This window comes from Panthera onca, chromosome B2 (genome assembly GCF_046562875.1).
Source record: "Panthera onca isolate mPanOnc1 chromosome B2, mPanOnc1 haplotype 2, whole genome shotgun sequence".
NCBI classification, from domain to species: domain Eukaryota; kingdom Metazoa; phylum Chordata; class Mammalia; order Carnivora; family Felidae; genus Panthera; species Panthera onca.
The window spans coordinates 81294852-81318990 of record NC_138343.1 but is presented as its reverse complement, the minus strand read 5'-3'; the positions used below and the strand labels follow the sequence as shown (position 1 = coordinate 81318990).

The 24139-nt window shown below is 36.5% G+C and overlaps 1 non-coding gene across 1 annotated transcript; it reads left to right on the top strand.

Moving 5' to 3' along the window:
- Positions 1–1009: 1009 nt before the first annotated feature.
- LOC132668187 (U6 spliceosomal RNA) lies at positions 1010–1116 on the top strand. The gene has a single exon (XR_009605532.2). It is a non-coding gene; the product is annotated as a U6 spliceosomal RNA (small nuclear RNA).
- The last annotated feature ends 23023 nt before the right edge of the window (positions 1117–24139 follow it).

The following is a 24139-nucleotide window of genomic DNA, read 5'->3' as shown; positions in this document are numbered from 1 at the left end:
AAATGGACATTAAGGCAAAAGACTGTTAGAAATAGAAAGGCCCAATGTATATAGATAAAAAGAATTGTATTCATCTTGAAGATACAATAATTTTTACTTTGTGGGCACCTAATACCATATTTACCAAAATGTATAAAGCTAAAGAAAAAATCTCAAATAAAAAAAGGCAAATACACATTCATGATGGTTTATTTTAACATTTTTATCAATGACTGATAAAATAGGGGGAAAACCTTTAATGGGTATATTTAGAACATTGCACCTAACAACTGCATTATGCACATCTTTTTTAAGCACACATGGAACATTTACAAAACTTGAGCAAAAACTGGGTCATAGGGTTAAGTCCCAACAGCTTTCAAAGGATTATAGTAACACATAGTATGTTCTCTGGTCAAAGTGGAATTACTCTAGAATAAAAGACAACGACCTTAAATGTGAAAATATACGGAAATAAATAAATTTCTAACTGTCCCATAAGTCAAAGAAGAAATCATGACAGAATTTAGGAAGTATTCTAAGCTGAATGATAATGTATTACAACTTAAACTTGAGGATTTAGAAGAAAAAAATGTTGATTACATGTGTTTATTAATGTTTAAAATGTCTCAACATTAATATAGTAAACATCCATACAAAAAGTTAAAAGAAATCCAACAAAAGTAGAATGAAGGAGATAAAGAAATAAAGATAAGATAAAAATTAATAGAATAGGCAAACAAACATGTAATAGATAAGATAAAGAAATCTAAGTTAGTTCTTTGAAAACATTAAAGAAAGCACAAATAACCATTACCAGGAAAGAAAAAGGAGACACCACTTTATATCCTGCAAATTTCTTTTTTTTTTCTTTTTTTTTTTTGTGACAGATCAGTGCTTACTTTTATTTTTTTTCTTGACTTACACATTTTATTTATTTTATTTTTTTAATTAAATATACCTTATTGCAAATTTATTTTTAAAAGAAGCTATTGTAAACAGTTGTTAAGTCAATAGATTTGAAAATCAAGTGCTCGCTTCAGCAGCACATATACTAAAATTGGAACGATACAGAGAAGATCAGCATGGCCCCTGCGCAAGGATGACATGCAAAAAAAAAAAAAAAAGAAAGAAAAAGAAAATCAAGGTGAAATGGATAATTATACAGAAAAAATAATTTTGTAAAATAGACTTAAAAAATAGAAAATATCAATAGTTATATAATTATTAAAGACATTGAATCAGTACTCAAAAATCTTTCCACAAAGAAAATTTTAAGCTATGATTACTTCTCTGGCAATTTCTATCAGACATTCAAACAGCAATAATTCCAATGCGGCCCAAATTCATCTAGAAAATAGGAGGTGGAGAATGAAACACTTTGCCAACCTCATTAGGTTAGTATAATCTTGATAACAAAGCCTGCACAGAATAGGAGAAAAATATTTACAAGCCAAACTCACTCATGAACATAAATCCAAACACACTAAATACAATAGTAGCAAATAAAACCCAGCCTATATAACACAGATAAAATAGATTAATGCATTGTGAGTGGGCCAAATTTATTCAAAGAATTTAAGTTTGATTTAACATTTGAAAACCAATCAAAGTAATTTACCACATTAACAGATGCATCTCAATAGATGCAGTAAACAACTGATAAAATAAAAATTTTTTAACATTTGCAACTAGATATTTAAAAATGGTGACTAGGAATCAGTCTTTGAGAAAAAAAATAGATATAACTTTATCAAGAGATATTAAAGAAGATCTAAATATATCAGGAAATAAATCATCTTTAGGGGTTGGAAAAAATTAGTATTATAAAAATGTGCATTGTCCCCACATTGATCTTTAGATTCAGTGTGATGGCAATTAAAATTTCAGCTATTTAAAAAAAAATTCATTTCAATATAGTTGGCACAGAATGTTACGTTAGTTTCAGGTATAAAACATAGTGATTCCACTTCTCTATGCATTATGCTATGCTCACCACAAGTGTGTACCTACCCTCTGTCACCATACAACACTATTACAATATCATTGAAATTTCAGCCATTTTTAAAGTTTTCTTTGCCAAAAAAGAAGAAATGACTAATAAATTTATATTCCAAAAAGAGTCAAGAGGAGTCAAGACAACAATTGAATAAGAAAAACAAATTTGGAAAACTTACCCAACTAAATATCAAGATTCATTATAAACATAGTGTAACATTGACGCAAATAGAGAAAAACAGGTAAATGAAACAAGATAAGAAGCCCAGAAACACATGTATGGACACTTGCTTCATAAGAGGAATATTAGTGGTAAGGAGTGTGGAAGAGGAAACTTTTAAACAAATAGCAATGAAACAATTTGATGTCTGTATGGGAAAAAAATTAAATTAGACCATGAAGTCAGGCCAAACACACAAATTAATTCCAGGTGGATTAGGGTTCTAAACATTAAATAAAAGACTACTAAGATTTTATATGATAATAGAGGAGACTATCTACTTATCTTCACAGTACGGAAAAATTACCTAAGCAAGTCACAAAACGCACTACTATGAAAGACAAGACTGACAAAGTTACTACATTAAACTAAGAACTTCTGTTCATCAGAAGATATCACAAAGCGAGAGAATAGGTAATAAAGAGTGGAAGAAAACACTCACGTCAAGAGTCATATTCTAAGTACTCACACACACAATTTTGAAATGGGCAAAAGACTAAAAAAAAAAAAGGAGATCTAAATGGCTAATAAACATAAAAAAGAACTTGACCTCACTGGTAGTCTGGGAAACACAAGCTAAAACAACAACAGTGAACTAATACTATATGCCCACAGATTCTTAGGTATTTACTCTAGAGAAACTCTGGCTCATGTTCAAAAATGTTCATAAAAACATTATTCTCAGGAACACCAAATTTAAAATACCTATATATGCACTAGCAATAGAATGGATAAATAATTATGGCACACTGGAATGCAGTATTAGGAACTACCTGAAAGCAGTAAAAATAAATAAAACTAAGGCTACACACAACATGGATAGATCTCATAAATATAAAATTGAGTAAAGAGGAAAACACAGTAGGATTCAGATTCACTTATTTAATCTAATAAAGTTAAAAATACATAAAAGCAAACTATATCTACTTTAAGTAAAGCATGAACATACTTTCACTTAGCTTCATTTATACATACATATGTGATAAAAATATGAAGAAAAACACAGAAATAATTATCATATAACTCAGAGTGAGTAGTCATTACCTTCAGGGAAAAAAAAGTCCTTTTTTTAATATTTATTTTTGAGAGACAGAGAGAGAGGTAGAATGAGCAGAGAGGGGCAGAGAGAGAGAGAGAGAGAGAGAGAGAGAGAATCTGAAGCAGGCTCCAGGCTCTGAGCTGTCAGCACAGAGCCTGACATGGAGCTCTAACTCACCAACCACCAGACCATGACCTAAGCGAAAGTTGGATGCTCAACCAGGGACCCCAGGAAAAAAATAGTTCTTAATAATAATGAAGAATAGGGGATATTTTTGGTCTTGGTAGTGTTATATTTCTTGACCTTGGCCATGGAAACATGCATGTTCACTTTCTATTATTTATTAAACCATTAATCTATGGTTCACACATTAGTCTGTATATTTACTTCACAAGAAAATGTTTTTAAAACTTATATGAAAAATAAGCACACTGTTCTGTGCTTATTTGTTTTTTTCCCCCCAGCGTGTCAATCATAAAAGCTATTCTATTATCTTTAAAATTTCCATATGGGATGGTGTCTATGTAATCTATAACATGCCAGTGGATTTCTTACAGAGACAAGAAAAGAGATTAAAGTAATGATTGTATCAACAGATTCATCCAGGCACTAAAAATGTATCTGTAAAACCCCATATACTCTTTGGATAAGTAATCATGATTTTGCAGCATTTTAAGTTTCCTCTGAGGTAATTCAGTGATGTGGAACCGAATCATTAGCCAGTTCTTCAATGTGTAACTTCTCTTACCTGTGAAGAGAGGCAGAAAATGAAGTGTTTGGAGTAGAACAGAAAATTCTCGTTAGCTGAATGTTGAGAGAATGACACAAGTGGCTATTTCTGAGATTCAAATATCTCTTAAAGAAGTCTCGAGGGATGTGGCAGTCCCTACTTCTCGCAAGGTTGATGACTATTACCTGGAGATCTTTAATAAGCACAGCTGGTGAGCAATGGGACATAGAAGTGTAAAGAGGCACAGAGATAATTACAAGAACAGATATACTTAGGGACATTCCTCTCCTGCCCCTGTTTAAAACCGTCTTTTCATCACACTTGTAACTACCTTTTCTGTTAGCACATCCTCACCTCTCACTAAATACTGACCTCTCTTTCACCTGTCCTTCCAGCAGTCAAGATGATGATGAAGAGCTGAGGAAGAGAGGGATGTCAAGTGGCATCAACCAAAGATTTCTGATTCCAGCAAAGATAGATAGAGTAACAGGGACCACAATTACCCTGTTCAACAACGGGAAAACAGGACAAAATGTGTGAAACAATGGTTTCACACAGCAGTCTACAGGGAGTGGAAGACCGTGATCCCTGAGAGAAATGAAACCAATAAGGCGAGCCCTGCCATGTCCCCAGCTTACCACCTAGAAAGTGTCCAGGCCACAGCGCAGAGTGGAGGGATACAGGGTTCAGCTGTCACATGAATTGTAGAGACAGATTACAGCCAAGGCAGCGGGCATTGCAGGGCAAAGTAAGAGGGAGGAGGAAGCTGGACAAAGACAAAGCTTTGCAAATCTGCAGAAGGGTTACTCTAAGACTTTGGCTGAACACTGTTTTGTATGTGTATGAGAAAACGTATTGAGACCAGGAAGGATACACCAATATGTAGAACTTACACAAGGTTAGGAATAGTTTTTGTTCTCACCTGCCGGAGTGATAAGACATGGGGTATTGGGTAGAACACTTCAAAAGTATTACCTTAGTAATGGAGCTAAATTAGCACCAGACCCAAGGCTGCTCAGGATCTGCCCTATAACACCTTAAAGGGAAGCCTCAAAATGATCCAACTGAGTCCATGCAAATTATCTGCACACCAGAACAAACACCATCACTATTTAGAGGAATTAATAAAATCCACCAGCCAATACTGTAGAATTCACAACGTATGTCATCCAATCAAAATTCTCATTGTCTGGCATCCAAAGAATAGCAGTACTCTTTGAATATTCCCATACATGCAAAGAAGCAGGAAAGATCTGATCCATTACCAGAAATCAACCAATAAAAAAGACACAGAAATCAAAGATATGATAAAACCAGCAGACATTGATGTCAAATTACTGCTATAAGTACACTCCAAATGTTAGAGAAGATAGAATAAAACATAAATATGATGAGGAGAGAAATAAAAGATATTTTTAAAAGACACAAGTGAAATTTCTAAAGATGTAAAATGCAGTATCAGACATGAAAAATACACTGGATAGAGTTGCTGAAAGATCAGATACTGCAGTAGAAAAGATCAATGAACTTGAAAGCATAGTGATGGCAACTCTTCCAAAATGAAGCTATAAAAAGGAAAAAAAAATACTTAAAAACTGAACACAGTATCAGGGACCTATGGGACAAACATCAAGCAGTCTAACATCTGAAATGGAAGTCACAGGAGGCAGATAATATTTGAAGAAATAATAGCTGAAAAATTCTCAAATTTATGAAATTTCTAAATCTATTCATCTGAGAATCTTAAGCCACAAGCAAAGTCAATCTAATGATTTAAATGGAAAACCAAAGAAAGGTGAACATTTATATAACACAGGGACTAAGAAATACATTTTTAAGAAATATTCAAAGTCACATATAAGTAAGGAAAAAAATAAGATTTGCCTCAGTATATTACAAAATAATACAACAATGTTTACATGGTAAAATATCCCCCCTAAAACAATGAGATTAATAAATTGCAGAGAATAGTTCTACTCATTGTGAGAGAAAATATCCTTAATGAAATGTCTTCACTAGTGTTTTTTAAATATTTTTTTTAATGTTTATTTATTTTAGAGAGAGAGAGAGAGAGAGAGAGAGACAGAGCATGAGCAGGGGAGGGGCAGAGGGAAAGGGAGACACAGAATCTGAAGCAGACTCCAGGCTCTGAGCTATCAGCACAGAGCCCAATGCGAGGCTCAAACCAATGGCTGAATGCAAGTGTGTGGACATAAATACTGCAGCTTCCTTGATCCCTGTGGGAGCCAACTCTGAATTGTGATCTGCTCTGTGGCCAGAGTCCCCTGTTAGAGTCCCACTACTATAGGGAATAGTCAGCCTATTCCCTCACACATCCCCAGTCTTCTTAACACACAAGCAAAACCATTTCTGGAAGCCCTGATACAGTCCATCGGCAAAGACAGACATGCTTTGGTTGTCGGGATTAAAAGCATACTCAAAGCCAGGGTCTACAAAAATAGGAAAGACACTGCGGGTATGCTGGTGGGGCACCAATGTTTTCTACTAAAGTTCTTTTTTTTTAATTTTTTTAATGTCTATTTATTTTTGAGAGAGAGAGAATGCAAGCAGGGGAGGGGAACAGAGAGAGGGAGATACAGAATCTGAAGCAGGCTCCAGGATCTGAGCTGTCAGCATAGAGTCTGACTCAGGGCTCAAACCCACGAACCATGAGATCATAACTTGAGCTGAAGTCGGAGGCTTAGCCGACTGAGCCACCCCGGCACCCCTCTGCTAAAGTGTTCTTTAAGCAAAACGAAAATGAAAAGATTCTCAGGAAAAAAAAGCAACTCACAAAAACAAATGGAAATAATCAATGAGCCTAACAAAATATGTTGATCCTCAGGAGTATTCAAATAAGTATAATTTAAAAAACAAGGAAATAACATGCTGATCCAACAGGAAAATTTTAAGACTGGTTATATTCTTATCAAACGGTAGAAGAGATATTCTTATTGAATGCTGGTAGTACTAGAATATGAGTTGAAGTAAACTTAGAGCAGGTAATCTAGAAACACTTCTTAAATTACACACTCCATCAAACCAGCAGTCCCACTTTTCAGATCTTGTCCAAAGGAAGTAATTGTACATGTGGTTAAAGATATGTGCTCAAAAAGAATATTATTTATAATAGGAAAAAGAGGAGAAGAACCTGAATTTCTCAATTTAGAAATTTCTTTTTAAAAATTAAAATCCATCTATATAAAAAAATTAATGCAACTATTAAAATGATGGTATCAATTTGTATTTGTTTTTAGAAAATGGCATTAACTAATCCTACCATATACATACACACATACACATACACATATATACACATTCACCCTGAGTTTCTTCTAGAATTGTTTCTGGCCCAACTATATTGTGTCTACTCCATAACCATACTCTCAGTAGTTCCCAAAGTGACTCTGCATCTTTGAAGGAAATTGGCCATTTATTTAATTATAAGACAATTTGAAAAACATCCAAAATGATGTGATACAGAAATGTGCTTATAATTAAATTAATTAAAATTATTATTGTGTTAGGAAATTCAGAACGTCTTTGAAGAAATGGTGGTCAGCAGAAATATTTCTTGGTAATCCCAAATTTCTTCTGCTCTGTTTTAAGTCAAAGTTCTCCAGCAGTTCTCTCATTTTTTTCTCCTGATTTTGATTGATTCTTTGGGCTCACAGCCACTGAACAGACAGCACACAACAGCAGAAAGCTAAGTGCTATGCTAACAGACAAGCTCACTGCTTGCTGAGACAGTCTGGGGCCTCCTTCCTATCCTGTGGACTGGGGCATTGTGAAAACACCCCAGCAGAAGTGCACATTACACCATTTCTTCCGTAAAATGATCATCCGGCAGCTGCTTCAATCACAGCTCTTATGATCTCCTATCAACACCCAAAATCCTTAGTTTAGCAAAGTCCTTTCTAAAGTGAAACACAGGATGTACTGAGCATGCCTGGACATAGTTGGCATCTGATTTTCCTGGACCTACAATATAGTCCAAAGTATATGAATTCTTAGAGCAAGAGTGTCCCTGTTGATTTGTTTTGGATTTATAATTACCTAACATCATCAGGCATTTATATAAACTACTATCAAGTCAAACCTAGCCATGTATTTCATGAAACTGGTTTAAGGTATTTATCTCCTATGATATCAATATCACTTTAATTCTTAATTCTATAGGCCAGCATATTCACTATTCAGCTATTCATAATCCTAAATTTCATAAGCAAGCACTCCTTGTTTTCCTCTTAGTACATATAAAATGGGATGGGATGGGATGGGATGGGATGGGATGGGATGGGATGGGATGGGATGGGATGGGATGGTACAGTGTGGTGTGGTGTGTTATATTAAATATTGAGACAGGAAAAATTCAGGGACAGGTCTCAGTGGCAAAGATATTGAAAAAGAGAAAGAAAGGTATACAGAGATTTTGAAATGCTGGTAGAAAGGAGGGATTCCAAGTTACACATTTGGTCTTTGGAGTACTTGTCATGGGCTCTTAAATCCATAGGTATTATTTATTGGATCTTATAAAAACAATGACTTCTCCTTCCAAAGGAAGGAAGGAAGGAAGGAAGGAAGGAAGGAAGGAAGGAAGGAAGGAAGGAAGGAAGGAAAAGGGAGAAAGGAAGGAAGAAAGGAAGGAAGGAAGGAAGGAAGGAAGGAAGGAAGGAAGGAAAAGGGAGAAAGGAAGGAAGAAAGGAAGGAAGGAAGGAAGGAAGGAAGGAAAAGGAAGGAAGGAAGGAAAAGGAAGGAAGGAAGGAAGGAAGGAAGGAAGGAAGGAAAGAAAGAGGAAGGGAAAGGGAGGAGAGGGGAGGGGAGTGGAGGGGAGGGGAGGGGAGTGGAGGGGAGGGGAGGAGAGGAGAGGAGCAGAGGAAAAGAAAAGAGGAAAAGAAAAGAGAAAAGAAAAGAAAAGGAAAGGAAAGGAAAGGAGAAAAGAAAAGGGGCGCTTGGGTGGCTCAGTCAGTTGAGCGTCTGACTTCGGCCCAAGTCATGACCTCACGGTCCCTGAGTTCGAGCCCCATGTCAGGCTCTGTGCTGTCAGTTCAGAGCCTGGAGCCTGCTTTGGATTCTGTGTCTCCCTCTCTCTCTCCCCTCCCCCACTCACACTCTGTCTCTCTATCAAAAAATGAATAAACGTTAAAAAATTTTTAAAGAAAAGAAAGCAGTTTACTTGAAATTATTCAGCTTTTACAATTAAAGCAAAATGTGCCTAAGGCTAAATTTTAACCATAATTTAGTTTTGCAATTTCTAGTACCTTTAGAAAATAGTAACAGGTGGCACCACCTACATATATATAGAATTAATATATTTCAATAAAATACGTTGTGCAGCATCTCTCAAGACAAAAAATATTATGGTTCTTTGCATGAAGGCGAGGGGAAAGACTTAAGTCAGTTTTCCAGTTTATCATCTAGCTATTTACTAGGTAGCTTAAAGTAAGTTACTTAACCACCCTACGCCTCAGGACGTCAGTCAATGCATCTGTAAGAATGCTGACCTATCTGTAGCAGATCAACAGAGCAACATTTATTAAGTATTTATTATGTGTCAGAAACTGTTCTGACAGCTTTAGATATTTTGATTTATTTAGTCATCATAGTATGTAAGTACCCATTTCACAGGTAAGAATTATGAGACACAGAGAGGTTAAATAATTTGCCCAAGTTCACACATGTAGTAAGTCATAGATCCCAGATTTAAACCCAGTCTGGAGCTTTTATTCACTACACTATCCTGCTTCTTTAGAGGGTAAAAATAGTGCATACCTCAAAGGGTTGCTATGAGAATTAGCAAAGACATTATAAGGAAAATAGGTGGAAAAATAAGAGTTCAAATATGTACCTACTGTTACTGTTTTAAAAACAGACATCTTTCTGTCTCTAATAGCACATTCCCCACACACCTTTCAAGGCATTTTCAATGCAGCTCAGGGCAGCTTATCATTTTAAAATACTACATCAATTTGAACAGTTTCAAAATGATCATTCATTTCAAATATGTTTTAAGTCTAGTTGTCCCTTGTAACTTGCAGCAGGCACATGTAATAATCCATACAACACACAACTGAGTATCTAAATAGAATTTTCACAAATAGAATTAATTTGAAGTGCATTTGGAGAGTTTAACATTTAAAGAAATCCCAAGATAAATGCTTTCTCAGAAAATAGTTCTTTTGAAACGGAATAATTTACCTCAACCGCCCATGTAAATATATGCTTAGTAATCTTAGGGCAGAGGAAAACTAAAGTGATCTCAAAAGACAAAGGTAGACACATCCTGAGCTATTGGCTACCTGAGGCCACAGAGCCAAGATGGAAGTGACTGTGTCTCATGACCATGATCATTAAGCAAGCAGCCAGCCACCTATTCCACACAAGAGCCTAAAAGAAAAGAAAAATTTGCCATTCAGCTAGTAAGCCAAAGCCACGTGCTTCTGTAAAACGTAAAAATGGAGAGAAAGAGAAGTAAGGAAAGGAAACACAATCCCCTGGTTTTGTCCTGGTGCCCTGCCATTGTGTCGTCTGCTGGCAAGTATGAGGATTTCTTTGCTAAGGAGCTGTCTGAGCCTGGGAGATACTCAAAGGCACACGAAGTGTAACACTGTCTCCTTCACAAAGGAGAGGATTGAAACACTGACCAGCATAACCAATAGGCTTAGTGAGCCAAAGAACAGCATGGACAATGAGCCAGAGAAAAGAAGCCAAGAAGGAAGTTTATGAGTCCCTGAACAAGGCCAATAAATCCTTCAGCACGTGGGTGTCAAGGCCTCAGTCTGTGCACCAGATGCAGCCTGATGGATGGGTTTATCTGTCCCAAAAGGCAAATAGAGATTGTTCTGCCTTTGGCCCCACACATAGGTGAGACAGAACTCTAGTGTCTCCCCTCCCTCTAGACTTCTTCAAGTGTATTACATGTGTCCCACTCAGTATTTCCATTTCTTTGCCTTCTAGTTTTGGCACTAAAAGAGCAACCTTAGACCCTCCATGTATAAGGAGTATGTTTACTGCCCTTGGACTGCCAGGACATCCCACTCTTGAACTAAATAAAAATTATATATAATATCTCCTTTTATTCGACTCACTGGAAAGAATGATATCTTCTCCTCTTGCTTCTGACAATAGTCAGGATCAATTTAGCACACTTTGGGTCTTCTTCAGTGTTCTTCACAATCACTTATAAAAGATAGTATTCACCAATTCAGACCCACGCAATATTAGAGTGTGACTTAAGCACACTCCCTGTTTGCTCATCCCCAGATAAAAATCAGGGTTGAATGCTGGCCAAGAGGTCCCAGAAGCAAATTATTCATCTTTACCATAGGAGAAGGTTAACCCACAAAGATGTATATTCATGAACTAGAAAGAGGATTCAATTTAGCTCTGCTTCCAAAGAGGTGAAAGAGGGTCGCATATGGTGGTCTGGATGGATAGAATTAGGGTAGGAGATACAGAGAGGTGTGTAAAGATGCACTGCCTTGGGAAGCACTGAGCTCCTACCCTTGTGTAGTATAAGCGCCTGACATCAAGCTTTTGGTTGCCAAGGCATGAATTTCAAAAATATCCATCTTGAATAAACATACTTCCAGGTGCATGATACAGCTTCTAGCAAACTAACTAGATAAGAAACAAGGTGGCCCCCACCCATAAAGACCCCTTTTTAGAAAGTCCTGTGTAGCCTAGATAACTGCCTACTTGAATGACCCTTCTTCTCCCTTCTCAGTCCCTAATTCCTGCTTTTATGTTTTAAATTCACCGATAGAGCAAACCCATGAAAAAGACATCCTACCCCTGGACACGAATAAAGACAGAGCCCCAGGTCTTGCTCCCTCCCTCTTTCTATATCTGGACCTTGCTGTGTGACTTGGGCATGCAGTGTACCCTCCAGGGCTTGGAGTAATCAGATGGTTGTTGCTGCGGTGAATCCTGAAATCATAAGAACCACAATGGCCGGTCTAGCCACAACTTGAGTTTGGTGGGGGAAATGTCTGTGGGGCTTGCCACAAGTAAATCAAACCCAGGTGAGTGCTCAGGCATTCCTAGCCAATAGCATCACTATTGAGAAGCTGAGACCAACACAACACCTGGATAATCTGTTGCCAGAAATGTACTAGATGAAGTAGTGTTTTCATCAGACCATGCTATTCTGTCATCTTCCAAATAGACCAAACACCCTGCTGACCTTTGCACTTGCTGGTCCCTATTGCTGGCATCCTCTTCTCTAAGACATTTACATATTTTTTCTCCCTCTCTTCATCCATAAACATTTTATGTTTATTTCAAGAATGCAAAGATAGTTCTTATAAAAAATAATCTATAAATGAAATATACTATGTTGAGAAATTAAGGTAGAAAACACTAAACGATTGGCTTAACAAATACAAAAATTTTTCCACAAAATTCATGATTTAAGATGGAATTATTATAAAAATATAGTGCTATTTTAGTAGGAGGAAATTTCCTTAACCTGATCAATGGCATCAATCAAAAATGTGCAGCACTCAGCTGTCTGTGTCCAAATTAATATTGAGGTCAGACAAAAAACAAGAAAGCCTTCTATTTCAGTTTCTATTTGACATCGTAGTAAATATACTGATGATGTAATAAGACAAGGACAAGCAATAAAAGCATAAAACCTGGGAAGAAAAACAAAAATAGTTGCCTACATAGAAAATTCAAGACTTACAAATAAACTACTAGAGGTTTTAAAGAATAGATCATTCCTATAGTCAATATAAACAAATTTAAATTTTTAAGTGGAAAAAAGAGTCCTTCCATTTATAATAGTAACCAAAACTTTTAGCTACTCTATAATAAACCTAGGAACTGAGGTTTAAGAACTTTATGGAAAAAATTATAAAAATATGAGGAAAATATGAATGATGCACATAAAACTCAATGTGAATACAGCACTCCCACGTGGTAATGAATTAGAAGACAATATTATAAAGATATCAGTTCTCCCCAAACTAATCTATACAGTCAATGTAGTCAATTTAATATGCCTACAGAATTCTTCATGGGACTTGAAATAGTAAAGGGCAATATGTCAAGAATAGCTAAGATAGTTTTTTAAAGAAACAAAAGTAGGAAAACTATTTCTAACAGGTATTAAGATGAATTTTGAAGCTATTTTGCAACATGACATTGGTGCAAATACATTCACGGTGATTAATAAAATAGAAAGAAGCCCTGTGTATATGACTATTTGTCATATGACAGAGCTGGCATTACGCATTTATGAAAAAACTAAAACACACTGCTCAAAAAATTTCGCTGAGATAATTGGTTATCTATATGGGAAAGGAGAGAAACACACTTTACACCATAAACAATAACAAATCCCAGCTGAACTAAAATAGATATCAACACTTTGATAATTTTCAAAGAAAATATAGGCATATGCCTTTACCAAATTGCATAACAGCCGAATTTCCTAGACAAGGTGTCAAAATGCTTAATCTGTAAAGGAAACAACTAATATACTGAACTGATTATAAAATTCAAAACTTTTTTCACAAAGACAACATAATCAAAGTTAAAAGATAAATTACAGACTTGGAACAGATATTTGCAATCTATATAACCAATAGATATTACCTAACAATATTTAAAGAACTCTTTCAAGTCGATAAGGAAAAGAAAACAGTAGGAAAACATGCAAAGGATAAGAACAGAAAAGGAATCACAAATGGCCAATAAACATATGAAAAAGGCCTTCAGCCCAATTGGTAATAAAATATAAACAATGAGATGCCATTCACTCCCATTTCACACCCACCAGATTGGTAAAAATGTTAGAGTTGGCAAGGATGTGGAGCAAAGGAAATTCTCACACACTGACATTAGGAGCATGAATTGGCCCAACTGCTTGGAGAGTAATTTGGCAATATCAAGTCAGTCTGTTGAAGTGAATACCCTAAAAGCCAGGAATTCTTCTGAGCTTTCATCCTGAGATATTTTTGTGTATTGTATTCAGGGCAATGAGTGTAAAGTGTTCATCTTCTTAATGTTTGTACTCTCATTGGAAGAAGCAGTTATCTATCAACAAGAGAATAGAATAAATGCATTATGGTGCATGTAGACAATAGCATAGGCTATAGGAGTTAAAATGAGCAAGGACACAGCACTCAATATAATCTGTCAAATATATACACTTCAAAATGTGTTAACGATAAAAGCAGTATTTGCACACAGTATTTACAAAGTGCCTCGTGTTGCTCTAAGTGCCTTACATGTATTATGTAATTTATACATTTAATTTTCTTTACATTAATATTTAATATTGACCACAAGCCTAAGAGATTGGTACTATTATAATCCCATGTAATGGATGAGGGAACTGAGACATACAAAGGTGAAGTGACTTGTCCAAGGCCACACAGCTCATTAGTCACAAAGGAGTACGCAAATCCAGTCTAGCTCTGAACTTCAGTACTCCACTACTTCTGATTTTTTTTGATTGTGTAGTATGACACCATTTACACTTATTTGAAAAACAGCAAAATACCCTATAACGTTCAAAGATGCACAGATACGTCATAGAATTACAAAAACATAACTCGTCTTTATATAGTATAATTTATGATAATAATATTTTATACCACAAATCCTGCATCCCCAATGTTTTATTCTATCCTTTACCCTCGATTCAAATCTCTCCCGTGTAAGGAAACATGAGGTCATTGGCTGCAACTGAAGACCTCATGATGTACTTCCCGCTCCAGTTCACTCCCTAAGGCAGTGAACAGCTGTGGTCGGGTAAAGCAGTCACTTCCAGCCTCAGTGTCACCGCAGCCATAGTAGAGCAGTCTTTGATATGTCTGCGACTATAGCAGGAAGCGTTTGAAGAGACTAAGAGTGGAGAGAGGTGGGGGTCAAGAAAGGGAAGCGAACACCACCCCTTCTCATATCGCGCTTCAATCCCACCTGTCCCAGCTTTAAATGGGTTTGTGCAGTCAAAACCACCAGTTTGGGCTTCACCACAGGTTCAGCCTACAATGTGGACACTTCAAAGACTTCAAAGGTAGGGGACACAGTACTGTATCTGGAGTGACACCAAAAATGTGGGATTTAGCAAAGCTTTCGGAGGGTGGTTCAAGGGCTTCAAGTGATTTCCACTTAAATACACTGTAAGTGAGTGAACAAAAAAAGAATAAAAAAATAATAGGCCCGAGGAAGGAAAAAAAATCTCATTTTTCTTTTTTGTTAATGCTATAGAAATATCAATCCTGAGGGCTTGGTGAGTTTTTTTAAAGCCTGATCCATGAAGCTGAGCCTGACTTTCAGCAGCAAAATTCAGGAGGCTCTACTTTTATGCTTTTCTACCCAGTTCCATTTTTAAATAATTGATATGTATAAGAAAGGAAAATTTAATAGGAGACTACTCTATGCCAAATTGTATGCTAGGTGCTTTCATCTGTGTTTTTTATCTCACACTCATAACAACCCTATGGAGTAGTGTAATTGTTTCCCATTTACAAATGAGTAAACTGAGGCTTCAAGTAGCTACACCAACCCGCTCCAAGAAGGCACAGAATTTAATTCAGTCCAACATTTTTGAAGCTGCAAAGTTCACGCCTTTCTACCATGCCATGCAGCTTTATGATAATTGAATATGAAAATGGTCTGACCTAAATAAGCCAAAAATACAGCAATTACTCCTAGTTAAAACATTCATTTTTAAATTTATATACAAACTAAAAATGCTTGTTGGATCCCCTGAAAAACTCACTAGGGGTAGATATTATTTGATTTTGGTTTCCTGCTATATGCTTAGTGGTTTCATAAGGTTTTAACTAGTGCCCATCAGTAGTAATGGTGTGTATTGCAATGGGGGCTCGGGGGCTCTGAGTCCATTCTCTAAAGGTTTTCTGCCTTCTAGTGTTTGGGTTCTAAACAATTAGGAAAACTGGACATGGCTATGGTAAGAGCCTTTCTAATTGAAAAATATAGGGTTTTTAAAACCAATTTCTCCACAAACTGCCCTGACAAAATGAATATTGTTTAATTTTCATTTTGAATTAAAGACTTGGAAACCTGAGTAATATAGAAGCTAATGATAAACTGAGCTGAGCAGAGGGTCCTCTGAGAGCCATAGCGATGTATTAAAACAAGAATTATTTTGTACACTGTGCTGTACTTCAACATTGGATCCTCAGCAGACTGCAAAATCACTTTCTAGATAATGAAATTATAAAAGAATTTTAATTTCATGTTAGAACTTGTGTTACAAATTATTAAGAAAAGAAACAGGGGAGAACATAATTTTCAAGCAAATTCCTCCCATGGATCGCCAAACTGGATGGACATTTTGCTGACAAGACTTGCAGAAAGTATTATCAGAGGCAGCAGAAATACTTTAAATTTTCAAACCACAAATTCTGTTGAAGGGCAACATGAATATATTTAAATGTCAAGGACAGTTTAAGGGCTATGATGCAACAGCACTGAAAGGGATTGTTTGCAAAATGAGGCTAGAAGAACATCACACAATGTGGGGTATAATGGATGCCTTATTAAAAGGGGCCATTTGACAAGGATAAGGCAGTCTTCCCTCAGATTGAGTACACAGGCCTAAACAACCCGAAGATAACATTCATTCAAGTGTTTGGGGCTGATTCTGAACAACTATATTCACATGGAGGTACTGAACTATCCCACTCCCCTTCAGAGCTGATTCCCAAACTGCGGCCACTTCCTCTGTATAGACTTGAGATTTGGTCTATATGAAATAACTTCTATATTAAAGCATAGTCAGTTTAGTGAGGCAAAGAGAATTGCCTCAAAAGCCTAAGCCAATAGAGGGCAGCTCTACAGAAAAACTCCATCCTTAAGGACTGGAATTCCTTTTGCCCCCACATCTCAATACCATTGAGGACAGCAGGTGTTCTGGTTTCCTCACACCAGAATGAGGCAGGAAATCCCCTTCTGGTAGGTAGTCAGGATTTCTGCTGGCCCATAGATAGAAATGCCTGCCCAAATCCCAAGCAGATTCCAGACTGTCATAGAAGTCCCCTCCCGCAACAGGGACAAAGGACCATGTTCAGGATGTCAAATATATTTCATCAAAATGTTCTGAGCACTCATTAAATTAAAACAATGTAGGTTACAAATAAACATAACTGCTCAATAAATTATTATTGAAACATCAAAACATCATGAATATATTGCATGCCAAATGTTTTGACTGAGGAGAACACACACATGTATATACTGATATATGTGTATGTGTATGGATATACACATATGTACTTTCATATGTATGTATATTAAATTCAGCATAATTTGAAAGCTTTGAAAAGTATTTGAGGTGGCAAAGCACTAAGATGGTAAATGAGCTTTCATTGACATAGGTAGATTCAGGCTACAGTTTATTCTTTCAATCATTAGCCTAAAGAGAAACATTAGACAAAATTATGCATAGAATTTTTCTCTAGAAAACAAATTGGCAACTGAATCATCTCATTTTAAAACTGACTTTAAATGCCTTCCATAAATCTGCTCAAAGCTAAAACCTGCCCACTGGGGAAAAAAGTAGAAACATGAAGATAAAATAAGAGTAATACACTTGGTTTCATATTGGGAAATGCATCCAGCTTAGAACCCATGTTTAATTAAATATCAGCAATATAATCACATCCTTTAAATCAGATAGTTTATTCTAAACTCAATTTCAGCTTCTAACCACCTTTAATGTCTACTCATCTGATGAGCAATGCACTGGAAATTTGCACCCAAAGTGCTTTGGTGGTGAGGAAAGGAACCAGCATGCTCCTCAGCTTTTCTTCCCATGGCTCTGGAGCTGACAGAGGGCACTGTATCTTAGTGAAAAGTCTCACAGCTCACAAAGAATGAAGAGTAATTCCTATGAAATAGAGGCAAAAGCCGAGCATAGGGTTAAAAGCCGGGCTTTGGAGCCAGAGCAATTTCAAGTAGGACCTACGGGACCTCACGCACATTACTTAACCTTTCTAAGGTACAGTTTCCTTGTATCTAGAGTAGAGACAATAGTGCCTACCTCATGGGAGTATGGAAAGAAAATGAAGTGCAAATACTTGTGAATTTCTCAGCTTCATAGCAGCTAGCATATAGTTCACATGCAATTGCTGAGCTCTCTTCTTGCTAATGTTTTAATCATTATCTTAATTATTATTATATACACATATATTGCAACATACATGCACTTATAGCATCCAGTTAGTTGACTTGTTGAAAAAAAAGCATATGTATTGTAGAGCAATCTTTGAGACCTTGTGTTTCATTTTCACTACATTTTTCCTTTTCCTGGACACAGAATGCCTTTGTGCATCTTGTGTTATAGAGCTGAGAGCATAAGCTAGCTAAAAACATCCCTTGACCATTCCTTGGCTTTTGGTTTCAAAGCTTCAGCCCAGAAAGGACCTTCTCAAAGATTTTCCAAGATCAAGCAAGAAACTGAAAATAGTAGAATCTGTGTCCTTCTCCTCCAGGTGCCCAGGAAGTTCTTAGAACCTGAAAGCAATAGTTTCATGGCACCCCAAGGAAAGCTGGTTCAGGGTTCCCAGGCTCAGCAAAGATACCCAGAACCAAGCTTGGCCTAGAATGAGCAGAACCATCATGTTGAGAACCATGAGGATATCAGGTTAAACAACATGGGCTGAAAATTAAGGGGCTCTCCTTAAACATGTTGTTATATATAGAATTCTAGGCTCTCTTATCAACCTACTCAGGAAGGGAGCCCCAGTAATGAATGTGACTAAATTCTCCACGACCTGGGTGTGGTGGGTACTCAGGGTAACACTTGCTCAGTTTTTAGAAAACTAATATGACATTTCTTACACAGTTGAGTGTATGTACACATATATATGTGTATACGTGTATATATGTGTGTGTGTATAAATATACATATATATATATATATATATATATAATGTATAAAAAGAAAAAAAATATTTCTGCACTTTGATACTTCTAACAGATGTCAGGATTCTCAGATACTGAAGTGAAGAGATGACAGTGATAAGGGCTTATCTATTCTCCACAGTATCCATACATACTAGAATTAAACTGATCTAACTTCCAATAAATTTTTCCCCTTCACATTACTGCATTTAAAAATATCATATCTCAGAAGGCTCAGTAAGTCGATTGCTTATTGACTTTCCAGTGGGTCCATATAGTGTAATGAGTCTTTATATCTCTATTTTTAAATTGCTTATTGGATTTTCAAGATTAAACAAAGCATATGAGAAAATTTACAACGTTGGAAATTGGGAGAGTTGGTAAAATGAGTGTATTATTATCCTATCAAAACTATATTTAAACTTTCCAGAATGAATATTAAACACTACAAAGGTTGCTTTTAAAAAGGTTCTTACAACAAGCAGTTCTTTATAAATTGGCTATCTTTTTAAAATTTTAGTTACTACAATATGAACTTCTATACTCATGTAAAAGTCTAATGGTCTTCTCTAGATTAGGTAATAAAGTCAGTTCCCAACTTGAATGAATTTGTGATATTATATGAGTCATAATGAGACTTTCCCTAAGAATTTAAAAATAGTAGGAAAAAAAATGAGAACTTTTGGCTATGATACAGTGTAATCAGAATATTATTATAGAGGCAAAATGGATAATGACACTCCTCTGTTTGAAATACTTCTGGACACCTGGATGGCTCCTGGTTTAAGCATCCAACTCTTGATTTCTGCTCAGATCATGATCTCACAGTTTGTGAGTTTGAGCCCCACAAAGGGCTCTGTGGGCTGACAGCGCATATCCTACTTGGGATACTTCCTCTCTCTCTGCCCCTTCCCTACTTGCTCTCACTCTGTCTCTCAAAATAAATAAATAAAAACTTTTAAATAAATCAATTAAATTAAACACTTCTAAGCTTTCTCATTATACTTAATCTAGAGACCAGTATTTTGGTTTCATTTATTTTTTTTAACGTTTATTTATTCTTGAGAGAGAAACAGAGCGTGTGTGGGGGAGGGGCAGAGAGAGAGGGAGACACAGAATCCAAAGCAGGCTCCAGTCTCTGAGCTGTCAGCACAGAGCCCAACGCAGGGCTGGAACCCACAAACCGTGAGATCTTGACCTGAGCCACAGTCGGACACTTAACTGCCTGAGCCACCCAGGCCACTCCAAGACCAGTATTTTGAATACAGCCTGTAAGTTCCAGCACGTCCTTGCCCCTGCTTACCACACCAGCCTCTCCTACTTGTTTTTTGTCTCAACATGCTCTATTTCCTCAGCTGGAACACCCTTCTCTTGCCACTTGCCTCCCTTACCTAGCTAACGGCTTCCCATTCCTTCTCCTATCCTCTAGATTATTCTGTAGGGCCCTGCACATCTCCATCACACTCATTCTTCAATTGTTTCATGGTTGATTCCTCTAAGAGGTTTATTTATCCACCATTGTACTGAGCTCTTGCATTGAGCACCAATGATTCAGAATCACATCTGTTGAAGGATCGACTGACTTTGGATGACACTTCAGCCCAGCTTCCCCATTCCAATAGTAATAAAACGCTCTCTTCCATCACCATAGAGACAATGTGAAGAAAGTTCCCTTCTTGCAACGAGATAAAGGGAATCTCATTCCTTACCATAAGGATTATTCTTGAGTTAAAAGAGGGATTTATTCTTATTTTGCCCATAAATATCAAATACATTTATTTTGGGAAGGTGTTTTGTTTTTTTTTTCCCAACCAGCTTAGATAAACAATAACAATTTATACATCAAATACCAGTATTCAGAATATATAATAGAACACTTACAACATAACAATAAAAAGACAACCCAATTTAAGGTTGGGAAAGGAATTGGATATTTCTCCAAAGCCTATATGCAAATGGCTAACAAAGAAACACGTGAAAAGATGTTCAACATGATTACTCATTAGGGAAATGCAATTCGAATCTACAATGAGATACCACTTCTCACTCCACTAGAATGGTTACAATTACAAGACAGACAATAACAAGTGTCGTTGAGGATATGGAGAAATTAGAATACTTATACATTGCTGGTAGGAATATAAAGTGGAAAAGCTATTTTGGAAAATAGTTTCTCAAAAAGTTAAAATTAGAATTATTATGTGTCATGGGCTGAACTGTGTCCTGAATTGTGTGAATTGAAGCCCTAACTCCCAGGACCTCAAAATGTGACTGCAATTGGATATAGAACCTTTAAAAAAAAGTAATTAAGGTACAATGAGATCACATGAGTGGGTCTTAACCCAACATTGCACTGGTGTTCTTATAAGAAAAGGAGATTAGAACACACACACACACACACACACACACACACAGGTAGAGAGAGGTAAAACATAAGGTGACCATGTGAAGATACAGCAAGAAAGTTGCCATCAGGAAACCAAGGAGAGAGACCTCCAAAAAAAAAAAAAAAAAACCAAACCTGCTGATATCTCAATTTCAGACTTCTGGACTCCAGAACTGTGAAAAATAAAATTGTGTTGTTTAAAAGAATGAAGCAAAAAGAAATAAACCAAAAACAAATCTCTATTAAGATTTAAGAATTTTCCTCCATCTTCCACATCATTTTCTTGATAAAAATTCCCCTTGGAAAACAACAGTACTGAAGGGTGAAAAAGCTTCACCTGAAAGGCTGAGGACAGAGCATAAAGAATATGATAGAAAGCTACATGGTACCCTAGTGTAAACCTTTTTTTTTTTTTTTTTTGGTAACCAAATCATCTTTATAGATATTTTAGAAACAAGGAATCTGCAGAACAAATGGCCCAGAACTTGAATGAACTACATAAATCAGAATATAATCAGTTTTCACTCTACCTGTTTATTGCTTCTGATGAAATTCTCTTGCCAAGTGCTACTAAATTTACCATTAGCTGCCATACATGAAATAAAATTATTTTTAAAATTCCCTAAATAATATTTGAAATGCATTTTAAATATAGGGCCTATTTGGTTAGTGTTCTGTATTCCATTTTATGTATTTATTTTCATAGCTTTCTTTACTTATTTGGCACAGTTTAGTTCAAATTGTAATTGTAAAACCTAAGATAGACAGTGTTTAGGTCACATTTACCCTCGTCTTTTACACTACTCTGTCGTAACCATACAATGAAACTGAAAGAGATGTGGTTTGAGTAGCTGTGAGGATTTCTGTTCATCTGTGCCAAGTTCCACATTATACTTATCTCTTTGCTATCACCCAAATACAGGCTCAGTTCATTAAAAAATGGTCTTTGTGCTACCCGTATGAGTCCATTCTTCTGGCTATATAAAATTGACTCCAAGTTCCCTTTGCCTTTGTCTCAAAGTTTTGTTTTGCTTTGTTTTGTTTCTTTGTATTCTGTAGTTATATTTCTTCTGCTCAATGAATGAGGAAAAAAAAAACATAAGAATTCAATTTGTAAATTCTGAGTCTCAGGTCCTCAGGGAGCCTCTATCTCTGCCTCAGATTCTTTGGCCCAGCAATAAAAATTTTCCATAAGGTGGAATTTTTTAGACTGTGTGAAAGGGCCTCCTTTCTCTTAGCCTTAAATTAGAGGATTATAAGAGTCAGGTTAATTTTCATTCAACCTTATCTGTTTGGAGTGGAACAGTTCAAATTTAAAAACCATTTTTCTTTTTACAAGCCTCAAATGAACTACATCTCAATGTGCTCAAGTATAATAAGTCAAAGAAAAGTGACAGTTGATTGTGTCATCCAGCCAAAAAATAGCAGAAATTTACCTGCTCTGGCTGAGGTCCAAGATTAGGTCGTGTAATATGATGACCCAACGTTATCATGAGAACCAGAACTGCCAGTTTCCTAAATCAGGACAACCGTGCCTGAGAGGAACAATACCCAACCACATAAGATGGCTTCCTCAGCCTGTGTGGCACAGCTGTTTTCCTGAGACAGCACACAGGATCTTTAGTGAAGAGACTTTCCCATTTCCAATTACTCATGTCAGTGAAGCAGTATGCCCTATGGGGGAAACTGCAAAGACGCGTTTTCTTAAGTGGGGATATAATTACGTTTAATAAATATTTTAAATAGATCAAAATGAACATATTCTTTTCAAAAATGCCTACTCTGTGTTCCAAGGACCCAGGTTCAAAAGTGGCAAAGGTTTAATTAGACGTGCCTTTTCATTAACAAGTTGGCCTTCTGCAGGAGAGGAGCTCAGGCTGGGTGATTGCCACCGCCCCCATAAAACCAGTCAGAAAATCTGCAGACTTGGTGCCAGGAAATGAAGGATCCCCCCCAAAAAAGGAGTTCAAGGAGCACTTATTTCGATCTGTGCTTCAAGCTCAAAAACTCACTGCCAACAAAAGTGGGTGAGGCAGCTGCCATTTTAGTTAACCCATTCCCCTCCTGTAGCTGCTTTTGTAAACAAGCAGTAAGTTGTCCACAAGAGAGAACAGGTCTTCTGAGAGAATCGTTCTCAGGTTTTTTGACCGGTGATGAGGAAATGAATTCTTAAGGAGTTTGCTTCTGAACAAAACCTATGTTGGTTTGTATATTTCTAACAGTTCAACCGGCAGCCTAAAAGTCTCACAAGTACTTCTGAGGAGTATAGTTCCAAGAATCTGAAGGGTTGAATAAAAGATGTGAGAGAGAAACAGAGGTCGGTATCAGGAGCCAGGCTCACCAAAGAAGCCTCAATAGATCAATAAGTTACCTAACATAAAAGTAAGATGAAAAAAGGAGTTAGGGACTTTGGACACCAGAGGATGATTAAGCTAATTAAGATAAGATTCAGTGTGTTTAGAAGCTAGCATGTCAAAAAGCATGCAAAAGTTATTTTTGGTTTCTTCTTGCTCCTTGTATTATTTCCATGCTCAATTATGTTTGCTTCATGGATAGGATTTCCTTAGTCATAAGCCATATTTATTAAAATCTGAGAAAATGAGAAGCCTAATTCTAGACCTTGACTACATTGGGTCAGACCTCTTAAAGCAGCACAACATCACCATCTAGTGTCCAAAACCTAAAACTTAAGTCAAATGTCACTGACCTATAAAATCAAACAGGTGCCTAAGGAAGAAACAATTATTCAGATAAGGAAACTGAAATTCAGAGAGCTTAAGTGATTTATTTGCTTGTTATTAGAGTTACGAGAAAACAGATCTCTTTACACCCAGTCCAATCCTGGTGATTCAAACTCAATTCACTGACAAGTGAACATAACAGTCATCGAGTATTTATATG